Here is a 12,307-nt window from a genome sequence, read left to right as displayed (position 1 = left end):
GGAAGAGCAATCAGTGCTCTTAACCATTGAGCCATCTCTCCAGCCCCCTAAGGTGTGTTTAATGAAGAGGCTTGCTTGCTTGCTTGCTTGCTTGCTTGCTTGCTTGCTTGCTTGCTTGCTTGCTTGCTTGCTTGCTTGCTTGCTTGCTTGCTTGCTTGCTTGCTTTTTTTTTTTCTAACTTACTAGCAAGTTTCTCTCTATTGGCCTGGAACTTCACTGCCGCCCTAGCAGTATTTATAGTACATACAGAGCACTTTGCTGTCTGATCAGAACTAGTTTATTCGAATAAGAAATAACTGGTTTTATCTGTAAGGCCTCAAGCCCAGCGGGAAGGCGAAGGGAGCAAAACCCCTTCACCACCAGTGGTGCTGATGAACGCTTAACAATTCCAACAGTGGGGAATTCCAAGACCGGCACATAGGAAGCTCCTGTATCACACAACAAAAAACAGAAACGAGGGTCGGTTTCTGATGGTGACAAATTTGTGTCCACTGAAGACTTCTGAATCTTCAGACATCATGATTAGAGAGGGATGGGGGTAGGGTTACCAATTGTATTATTAATATTACTGTTAGAGATTACACAAGCTGGGCAGTGGTCCTGTAAGCCTTTATTTAGTCTTAGCAATTGAGGTAGAGGCAGGTGGATATCCGTGAGTTCGAGGCCAGACTGGTCTACAGAGCAAGTTCCAGGAAAGCCAATGTTACACAAAGAATCCCGAGAGAGAGAGAAAGGAGATTCACACACAAAGCCAAGACAAACAAGAAACACACACACACACACAAACAAATTCACTTCCTTCATGGGAACTAGGGTCTTATGGAAAAGGAAATAAATATCTAAATGTGTATAACATTGTGCAACAGAGAAAGTGCAAAGAAAAATAAAAGGGAATAAAGGAGTAACTGTCTTTATGTAGCTAGAGAGAAAGTTACTATTTTATATAGATTCTTAAAGTACTCACTGAGAGCAGTGACACTCTAATACATGTGAGGAGAATAAGGCTGGGGAGTTATTCAGAGACTGTTAGTTTGAAGACCCCCATACTCGGGAGACCCTTCCTCAAGCCTCCGGAATCGCGACCACCCAATAATCACAAGAAACCATACCTGGATGCAATCAGCAGAGGTTTATTAGGGGAGGAGCCGGCAGTCAAAAACGACAAGCTCTTTAGCTCCAAGAGCAGGGTTTTTGGCCACGTGTGGTGGGATAAAGGGTCTTTTATAGCATGGGGTGGGGGGAGGAAGGCATTTTCGCGTGCTTACACATGATTGGTTGTTTTACAAATTTTGAACATAGCACTGGGAAGACCAAGGGAGGGGTAACCAAGAACAGTGAAACATTTCAGAGAATCTAGCCCAAACGATCTAGAGTCACTTTTTCCTTCCGGCTATAGGGCTATGGCCCCACCTAGGTGATAACATCTTTATCTGTAGTCAGGAATGCCTTCCTGCCTTGGGTGAGGCTTGGGGAATGTAATCCAGCAAGTGTCCTTCACCTGGAATGTGAAGGCCTGAAATCTTATTTTCAGTTCTGAGTTCTGTAAGGCGGAAAAATCTACACATATTTCATAAAATGGCCTTTATAATTTTTCACTCTACATCCCCACCTCTTCCAATTTGGTTATGTTTTTAATCATAAAAACTCAATTATTAATAAGTCTATTCTCACCCCACTTTTTCCGATTAGGATCTTTAGAAAAGTTTAAACTCCAGTGTCATCATAATTACCATTTTCTTGACCCAAAGTCTTATATTGGTGGCGCAACACAAAAAACTGAACAGCATTTATCCTTTCTCTAACAAAAGTTACTAATCTATTTTAAATGTAGGGGCCTATGGTTAAGAGCAAAAGTAAAATCACAAGGGGTCCAGCAAGGGAGGATTGAACCAACTCTCGAATCAAAGTTGCTGTGCATCTCTATCTTGTCTCTGGTCTAACTTTTTTTCTGAATTTACTCTCTGGTCACTCTTGAATGGTCTACATAATAGTAACATTTTTTCTTAGAGCAGCACACAGACTTTCTCCTTTAAGAAACAGCAAGTCTAGTAACAACTTAACTTTGTTACTGACTGTTCTAGGGCTCTCAAATCCACATCAGTGGCAGCTCTCAGCTGATGAAAGTAATGAGGTGTCTGTATCAATGTAGTTACACCTGTCTCTATACCTATGGCCACTCCTAGTCACAATGTAACAGCTAGAGTCAAGGAAAATAGGCTGTCTGCAGAATCATCTAGGATGTATCTCAAACTCAGTTCAAGAGTACCTGCGGGATCTAGCTGGACAAGTACACAATAATCTTTGTTTTCATCAAAGATAGCAGTGGAAACACATGGTGTTAACCCGAAGCTGTAAGTCTACCATTTATCAATTTTAGGCACTAGGTATCTGTTAGCAGGGGTTCTTGGGCTCTATTCTATTGACTAGGGGTTTCAAAACATTTCCTTTTCTTTGTAGCACACTTTCAAAGTTGTCTTCTGACTTTTCCACATTTTGTGGCACATAGCTGTCTACATATACATAAAATCACATATATAATAAAGAGAAATTGCAAAAGGAACAAATCTATATAACTCTAGATTCACATTTCAACTTCAATCTTGTAATCACAAGCTGTCATTTAACCTTGGGTGTACACACACTAAGTCCCACCCTCCAAGGCAGCATTTTCCCTGTGCCTCTGGGGTGGTCTCAGGAGTCAAGGCCTGATGCTTCTTTAGCCTTGTAGAATAGCAGAAGACCTGGAGCCAAAGAGTAGGGGGTTGTTCAGGCATCTGGATCTTCTCCAGTTGACATCAGTCACAGGTGGTGATGGTGAACTTCAAGGAGGTCGGATGGTCCACAGCACCAGGAACAGTCTTTTAGTAGCCTGAAAAATCATTTCTCACACAAAATGGGCATTCTGGGTATGGAGCAAGAACAAGGGACACTCTAGCCAGCGCCAGTTCCCAAGGGTAGTTTAATTTTAGGGTCCTGTATATTCATTCTCTCTACCTGTCCTGAGCTTCGGAGACAATGTAAACAGTGGATCTTCAATTCCTGACTTACCTTAAAACTGCTCTCTGATCTAATTACCTAGGACACTTGAAACCTCGGGAAGGTCCCTATTCTAGGCTGTTTTCTCCTAGGTATTTCTTATCTACTCTAAGTCTTATTATTTCTCTGGCTTAGAACCTAAGGTCCCTTATACGCTTTAAGTCTCTTAGCTGCTTGGTTGCACTCATATCTTAAGAGTCCATCTGTGTATTTAGCCTGGTAAATCCTTTGCTTTCTGGGGAGTATAGTTCTCCCTTCTTGTGTGCGCCATTGTCTATTTTTCTCTAGGTAGTATCTGGCAGGATGGCTAGCAATCTGAGTTCTTTTTCTTACTCTGTGCTTTAAGTGAGGCCATCTCTTAGGCCCACAACTGGAACAGGCTGCCGTATCAAGACACTTGATCTGTCCGGTTATTGCCTCAGGCCACTGAGTCTCCTCCCTTTTGGTGTCCTGGGCAACGAGTACTCACAGTTGCTGGCTTCATCAGGGTTTCCTCTCTTGGCATATAGCCTTGCAGGCATGGACTGTGGCAAAAGCATACCTGTTGTCCATGCAGATGTTGGTCTTCTTGTCAGCCCCAAGTTCCAAGGTTGTTCTCTGCACCGATGATCTCAGGGGTAGGGAGTCAGTCCAGATGACATTTGTGTCCACCACAGTAGCGCTGGCTTGTCTCTGACCAGCATGGAGAAAACTGCTCCCGTCTGTAAAGCACGTTACCTCGGCTCCCGGCTGGAGTCAGTAGGAGGAGCCTTTCCTCTACCCGTGAGTTCTTGTCAGTTAGTTGCAGCCTGTCTGGGCCCCAATCCTGGGGAGTAAGTCTCAACCCGACAGAGGGTAGGAACAGTCTAGGATGACCATAAATGAATGGGATACCCAGCCCATCTCTTAGTCCACCATTTTCGGGTAGTCCATGAATACCTTTTGACCCATTGGCCTGGAGGAAGCCCCTGTGTCTATCAAAGGTTGGGTGGCTCCAAGCTGCCCCGTCTATCTCAATAGCCGTCTTCACACAGAGCTGTTATCTTCGCCACTTGGGGTGTTTTTCAAGGCCTGGGATTTTCTGGCCCTGGCTTCTATTTGTTAGGGCCCTCTTGGACCCTGAAGCTTGCTCCTTTACTTGCAATGCGCACACTGGTCTTTTTCAAAGAGTTTTATCTCTCTTTGATTGGAATCCCTTTTTTCTGCTTTCTGTAAATTCTTTCCTGTCACCTTTCTCTTTCTTCACCTCTCTCTAGTCTCCTCTATTCCTCTCTATTCCTCTGGACTCACAGCAACTTATCTCTATTCTTCTTCTCTACTCTTTTCTTCTAGACTTACACTAAACCTCTATTCCTCTTCTCTATTCCTTTCTTTTAAATCTTCTCTCACTTGCTATTACCATCAATCATTTTAATATGTAGTATACTTCCTAAATCTTTCAATGACTTATCTTGTAGTCTCTGTAGCCTCTGGAGCCTTGTCTACACTGACAGAATGTCTCTATGAGCTAGTCTAGAAAGGCTGTGGGTAACTTATCTGATCTCTGCTTAACCTCATGTGTCCTGATCAAACTTAGTGGGGTCTCATATAATCTTCTCTCTCAAGACCTATCAGCGGAATCTGGCGTGGGCCTCTGGGTGTCCCTTACCTTCTGTCACATGGAGGTCTCAGTCAAATCTGCTCCAAATTGACCTGCTGCTGACCACGGCCTGATCAATTGACGGGGTCCCCAATCTGAAGACCAGAACCTGCAAAGGTCTTGTGAAAGCAAGGCTTTTACCTTATTTATTGCTTTGAACTCTGTGTAGACTGATGCATTTGTGAGGCTGCATGACTGCTGTTCACATCACACTAGAGACCATAACCTAATTCAGTCTGCAAACAGTACCTTGTCCATAGGTGTAATGTGAGCTCACCTCTGAAGCTCTAAGAAAGAAACCAAATCAGAATGAATAGCCTTATCTATAGCATTTCACAGCAAGGATTATTAAGATGTTGAAGGTTCATACAGTTATTAACAATTTTTAAAAGGCAACTTGAGTTACATTTGACACTTATTTGAATTTAACTTTTAACAAAATAGAAACTTTGGTCATAGTTCTATAAAAACCTTTTAAAGAGTTATTTCTGATTACAACAAGAACAATAAAGTAAACATTTTTATGTCTAACGTAAGAGCACAAGTCTTCACCACTTCTTTAATTTTATCTTGTCAGAACTCTCATCTTTGAACCAAATCTTAATGAAAATCTCATACAAATAATGAAATTGTCTCAAACAGTAATGGCTAAAAAATTTATCAAAACTGAAGGAGATATATATATATATATATATTTCTGACTCAGGGCAGCCTATAACTTTTAAGCTGTAATTTTAGAAAAAAAAGCACTCCTTTACTTATAAAACTGGGAAAAATCATTATCAACTTCCTTATTACAGAAGCTAAAAAAACTGCTGGCCCCCTTTTTTTCTGCTTTCTGCTGGTGTCCTTCTCCTAGCCACAGAGCAGGGCGAATTATCAGTTTTTCTTGTGTAAATCAAGACTGCCTCACAAGTAAGTTTTAAACTAAATTAAGTAAGCAGTTTTAACCAGTTCTTGTCTCTCTTTTTTTAAAAAAAAAAAAAAATAATTAACTCTCAGGTGAACAATCTTGCTGTGGCTGTTTGTCTAGCTGTCCTGGCTCCACTGCCAGGTTTTTTTTCTTTTTTCTTTTATCACCTGGGTTCTCATCTATCTTCATAGGCGGCAGGTGGAAAACCGCCATTTGTTGCACTAGTGACCTCAAGGTACCCAGTACAGCCAGGAATACCAAACTAGGTAGCTGTTGCACGCTGTTGCTGTGCTGGGGAACCACGAGTTGTAGCCCGCCAAGTGGGGGCTGGGTGAGCGGGCTGGGTGAGGGCACCCTCCATGTGCTGTTACCTGAAGCATTCCCTACATGCGGTAGGCGGGCTGTAGGAACACGAACTGCGAGCACGAACCGAGGTAGCTGCCCCTTATTAAAGGACCTGCCCGCCTTTCTGCAGTTGTATTCTTGTACCGGCGGCTTCATTTCTCTCTCTGCCGGCAATCATGTTACCTATTTTTAACTCAAGATGTTTAACACAGTAGATTAACAGCTAACACACAGATGATTTGCCAAGAAAAGACACACACATATAAAAAAAACAACACAAATAACTCACCCCTCTCACGTGTAGTACATAAAACACAGATAGCTCACCCCTGCCACGGGTGGCACAAATAACACTTAACTACATTTGGTCATGACCCCAGATGGAGAAGGATTCCACGTCTTCTCCCAAGTAGGAGCGCTCAGTCTCTTGAAACCTGACAGTCAGATCCCCTGACCTTCTGGAAGGCCTCTCACCTTCCCCCTGAAATCCAACGGTCAGATCCCCTGACCTTCTGGAAGGCCTCTCACCTTCCAAGTAAGACTCCAATAACCAGACAACGCGGTCAGTCTTCACAGATTCAGATTTAACAGATTCAGACAACTTGGTCAGCCTATGCTGGACCAAGTCTAACAGATTTCTAACATACCAGCAATGAACAACCCAAAAATAGACACACTGCCATGAGAGCACAACTACCACGGTGGCCATTTCTGACCTTTTCTCTCTAGTTTTCATTGTTAACACACAAAAAGACTAACAAAAAAAACCTGTCTCAATCGCCAGTGCCAGCCAAGAGGGATTCCACGTCCTCTCCGGCACCTAGATGCAAACCTGTGCCAGCCTAGAGGGATTCCACGTCCTCCCCGGCACCTAGATGAACCCCCAAACGTCTCTGGGGGTGCAGCAGCTAGTGACTCTCCAGCAAGTCTGCTAATCACTCATTTGTCTCCTCTCGAAACAAAAATGGTTTACTGCCCCTCACGAGACAGAAACAGCTGCCAGTCCAAACCGAAGTGCACTTTTCAGAAACCAAATAATTCAGACAGACGGGCACAAACAACTTAGAAACCAAATAACTTAAACAAACCTAGACAAAACAGCACACGATTTAGGCAACCCTAGCACACGAGAAATCAGACGATTTAGGCAAACCCACACATGAAAAACCAGAAATCAGTACATGAAAAACCAGGCAATTTATACAAAAGGTCACACAACAACCAGACAGAAAAAAACCGCGGTGTCCCTTTACCTCCCAGCGTGGTTCTTGGATTAAGGTGGTCGCATATCCCGGACGAGCCCCCAAATGAAGACCCCCATACTCGGGAGACCCTTCCTCAAGCCTCCGGAATCGCGACCACCCAATAATCACAAGAAACCATACCTGGATGCAATCAGCAGAGGTTTATTAGGGGAGGAGCCGGCGGTCAAAAACGACAAGCTCTTTAGCTCCAAGAGCAGGGTTTTTGGCCACGTGTGGTGGGATAAAGGGTCTTTTATAGCATGGGGTGGGGGGAGGAAGGCATTTTCGCGCGCTTACACATGATTGGTTGTTTTACAAATTTTGAACATAGCACTGGGAAGACCAAGGGAGGGGTAACCAAGAACAGTGGAACATTTCAGAGAATCTAGCCCAAACGATCTAGAGTCACTTTTTCCTTCCGGCTATAGGGCTATGGCCCCACCTAGGTGATAACATCTTTATCTGTAGTCAGGAATGCCTTCCTGCCTTGGGTGAGGCTTGGGGAATGTAATCCAGCAAGTGTCCTTCACCTGGAATGTGAAGGCCTGAAATCTTATTTTCAGTTCTGAGTTCTGTAAGGCGGAAAAATCTACACATATTTCATAAAATGGCCTTTATAATTTTTCACTCTACAAGTTCATAGCACTTTCTAAGTAGCCTCTATCAAGGCAGGCACTATTCTAAGCAATCAGAACATACCTGTCTGGTGAAACCTCTGACCTCATAGGACTGAGAAAGTAGAGTAATGGGTAAAACTGTTTTAAAAAATGTTTAGCCGTGCAGCAAATTAAAATTTAAAGTATGTTTTTAAAAAACTAAGAGCAGGGGGCTGGAGAGATGGCTCAGTGGTTAAGAGCACTATCTGCTCCTCCAGAGGTCCTGAGTTCAATTCCCAGAAACCACGTGGTGGCTCACAACCATCTGTAATGAGATCTGATGCCCTCTTCTGGCCTGCAGGCATACATGCAGGCAGAATGCTGTGTACATAATAAAAATTAAAAAAAAAAAAATACTGGAGATGTGAGAAGGAAGAAGCAGAAATTCTCTGGAAAAATGACATTTATTAAAAATAAAAAAACAACCAAGAGCAAAACAAGTTGTTAAGAGAACAGGATTGTGAAGCCATGCAATGGGTGACGTGCAATGGGTGACATGTGTAATCAGAGTCCTGCTTCAGACTTGAGGCAGGAGAATTTTGAGCCTGGACTGCATAACAAGACCTGGTATCAAAATAAGACAAACAAACAACAAAACAAAGCTATGCTGTTGTGTGAAAGGACAGACACACGGAGCAGGTCAGTGTAAGGCCCCATGTATGTAAGACAGCCTTCATGGGCTAGACAGAGGTGCAGAGCCAGGATCATGGAATTAACATGAGGTCATAATCATCTCTGGGTTTTATTCAGTGAATTGGGAAACATAGGAAAGTTTCGGAGAAAAGGGTAAAATTATTTGACTTACATGTTCTAATTTTCAAATTAGTGTGTGTGTGCATGTGTGTGCCATAGAATGTGGAAGGAGGTCTGTTGCAGGAACCTTTCCCGCCCATTGTATTTGCAATGAAGCTTTGTGATTGGGCAGTAGAAGAGGTAGGTGTAGCTAGGAGTTGGAAGGAGGAGGAAGGAGAAGAGGGAGGAGAAGGAGGAGGAGAAGCAAGATGGAGGCAGACGTAAGTGTCTCTAGGAGTCTCCAGTAGTTATTCACGTCAAAAGGTTAGATATTGGGTTAATAATTCTAATTGTATGGACACCTTGTGTATTGACCATTTGCTAGTGTATAAATCCACTGGATAATCTTTAAGCATTGAGAGTCTTCTTTCTACAGGGTACTGGGAAAATATATCTACCACATGGGAGTGGCGGAGTTGGCCCCTGAGCCATGCTTACAGCCATAAACTCCACAGAGCTGACTGGCAGAGACAGCAGCCACGCTAACATCTTGTGGAGCCAGGGCCAGTTCTCCCGGGCTGGCGCCTCTGCTTTTTCCAATACATCTCGCTACAGAGGTCACCGTCTTTGGGAGTTCAGACATTCCAGCTGGGCTTGACAGTTTACATCCCCTTATGGAAGGCAGGGGGATTCATGGAATCAGGAACTGGGTATTCAGCCACTCTAAACCAGCTGTTGCATGTAATACTGCCCTAATTGCACTTAACATGGGCAGAAGTTAGAGTACATAGACGGGGAGGGAAAAAAACGGCTGCCTTCTATCTATGCACCTATGGGAAAGCCATCATCCCTGCTGCCTTTTGGGGAGAAGGGCACCCACAATCCTATAAATAACCCCTTACCCATGTTCTGTAAGGAAGCCCAATAAACTTAATAGCACCCTGAGAGTAAACCCATATTCTGTTTGTTGTTGGGATCTAAGGAAAAATAGACATTGCTTATTGCTTATGTCACCCTCCAGAATTTTAGCAACAAAGGACAGCTTGGCAGTCATGTGGGTATCAGCTATCAAACTCAGGTCTGCAGGTTTGGTGGCATGAGCCTTTACTGGCTGAACAGGGCCCTGATTTCTCACTTTAAAGGACTACTCTAAGCTGGGCAGTGGTGGCACACACCTTTAATCCCAGCACTTGGGAGGCAGAGGCAGGCAGATTTCTGAGTTCGAGGCCAGCCTGGTCTACAGAGTGAGTTCCAGGACAGCCAGGGCTATACAGAGAAACCCTGTCTCGAAAAACAAAAAAAGGACTACTCTGACTGGTGTGGAGACTAGTCTGAGAAGTGAGGTGTGTAGAGCCCAGAGACCAATCAGGAGGCCTCTTTAGCACACTGGAGGCACAACCAGAACTATGAGTCATGTAGGTTCCTTTTCCTTGTCCATTCGAAAGCACCAATAGAGTAGTGTACTAGACAGGTGGTTTAGAATTTAGACTCATGCTGGGCAATGGTGGTGCACACCTTTAATCCCAGCACTTGGGAGGAAGAGGCAGGTGGATTTCTGAGTTTGAGGCTAGCCTGGTCTACAGAGTGAGTTCCAGGTACAGTCAGGGCTACACAGAGAAACTCTGTCTCTATTCATGCTGATTTGCAATGAAAACTACTGCTGAAATAATATTTCTATTGGCTATAGAGCATGACATAATTGGAACATTATAATTTTTTAAAACTAGGTTTGTTTTCTTAATTTTTTAAGATTTATTTTTATTTACTCTTATTTTATTTCTTTACTTTATGTATGAGTACTTGGCTACATGTACACATGCGTGCCAGAAGAGGGCATCAGATTATTTTATAGATGGCTATGAGCTACCATGTAGGTGCTGGGAATTGAACTCAGAACCTCTGGAAGACCAGCCAGTGCTCTTAACCACTGAGCCATCTCTCCAGCCCCTATAATTTTTTAAATTATTTCACTCAAGACTAGGGATGTAGCTCAATTGGTCAAATGTATGACTGTCATTCACAAAGCTATTCACCCAGAAATTGGGTGCACTTGTTATCCTGGCATTAGCAAGGGTCAGCAAATCTCAGGCCAACCTGGGCTATATGAGACCTTGTTTTAAAAACAAACAAAAAACCCAAGACAATACAACAAAAACCTCCCAAACAAAAACAAAAAAGCCCACTTCACTCATAAATATTTTAGTATGCATTTTTGACATATACCATTAACTCTCAAATATACTGGTTCATTACTGGCATCAAAACTTCAAAGTCTAGGTTTCCACTCATCTTCACACTCATGCCTTAATCTGTTAAAACCGTCTCTGAATAAACCCTAATTTTTCTTATAGGTAAGAGGAATAAATATTTTTATTAATATTTTTTAAAGCATCTTGCTGTGTGGCTCAGGCTGGCCTGGGACTCACACTTGTCATCTCTCTGTCTTGCCAACTCAACCTCTGGGAATATATACCCTGGGCTTGGTCCTCAGCACTGCAAATCACACCCTCTCACTTACTTGAGACTGAACCACATTTTTAGATTTGTATACATGTATGTATTCATGTTTATGCATGTGTGCTCAGGACATGGACACACAGGCTATCTTCCTTAGTTACTTCTCACTGTATTTTTTGAGACAAAACCTCTCACTATATCTGAAGCTCACCAATTTGGCTAGATAGGCTGGCCAGCAAGTCTCAGAGCTCCTCCTATTTCTGCTTCCCTAACACTAGAATTATAGGTATGTGCCTGGCTTTTACATGGAGGCTGAAAAAAGCCTTCATGCTTTTGTGGCAAGCACTTTACTGATAAGAGTGATCTCCCCAAATCCCATTTAAAACTTTTTTTTTTTTTTTTTTTTTTTTTTTTTGAGACAGAATCCTCTATATAACCCTGACTGTGCTCAAACTGGAACTTGGTATGTAGACTGGTTAGCCTCAAACTCCCAAGACATCCACCTGCCTGCTTCATTAATTGTAGCCTCAGCTACAAACAGTGTGTGCCGCCATACTGGGCCTCTTAAACTTTTTCCTTTTAATTTTATTTTCTTTATGTGTATGAACGTTTTTGCCTTAATGTAAGCAAGGTCTGTACACCTTGTCAGTAGGCCAATGGGTTCCCCTAGGTCTGAAGTTACAACAGTTGCTATACTGGGATTCAAACTTGGATCTTCTGAAGAGCAGCCAGTGCTCTTTACTGCTGAGCCATCTCTGTAGCATCTTTTATATTTCATTTGTCTTACAAACATCTGAGAACATCTCATATGTGATGACTCATACTCATTACAATATCAACTATATTATAGCTTCTTCCCCACTCTCTCCCTATGTGGTTTCTTCAAGTCTCCTGACTTCACTGAAATTCCAAAAGAACAAAAATGAGAGCTGAGGGTAGCAGTCACAGGCCAGAGAAATAAAATAAAAAACTACAAAAGCCAGGAAGAGTCATCCCAAATAATCTACAAATTGACATAATTATTCTAGAATCACATTTACAAATCTCACATACCTCTTCTAATGTAAGTAGAAAATGCACATTCCTGATTTTTTCCATTATCTACATATAGAAGCTGAATTTTAAATTTTGACCAAGGCCAAGTGGTGCTGGCACATACCTTTAATTCCAGAACTTGATAGGCAGAGGCAGGTGGTGGATCTCTGAGTTTGAGGCCAGTCTGGTCTACAAACCAAGTTATAGGACAATAGGACAATCAGGGCTGTTATACAGAGAAACCCTGTCTCAGAAACAAACAAACAAAAAA

Source organism: Arvicanthis niloticus, chromosome 2 (assembly GCF_011762505.2).
Source record: "Arvicanthis niloticus isolate mArvNil1 chromosome 2, mArvNil1.pat.X, whole genome shotgun sequence".
Taxonomy (NCBI): Eukaryota; Metazoa; Chordata; class Mammalia; order Rodentia; family Muridae; genus Arvicanthis; species Arvicanthis niloticus.
Note: the sequence above shows the minus strand (reverse complement) of the source record.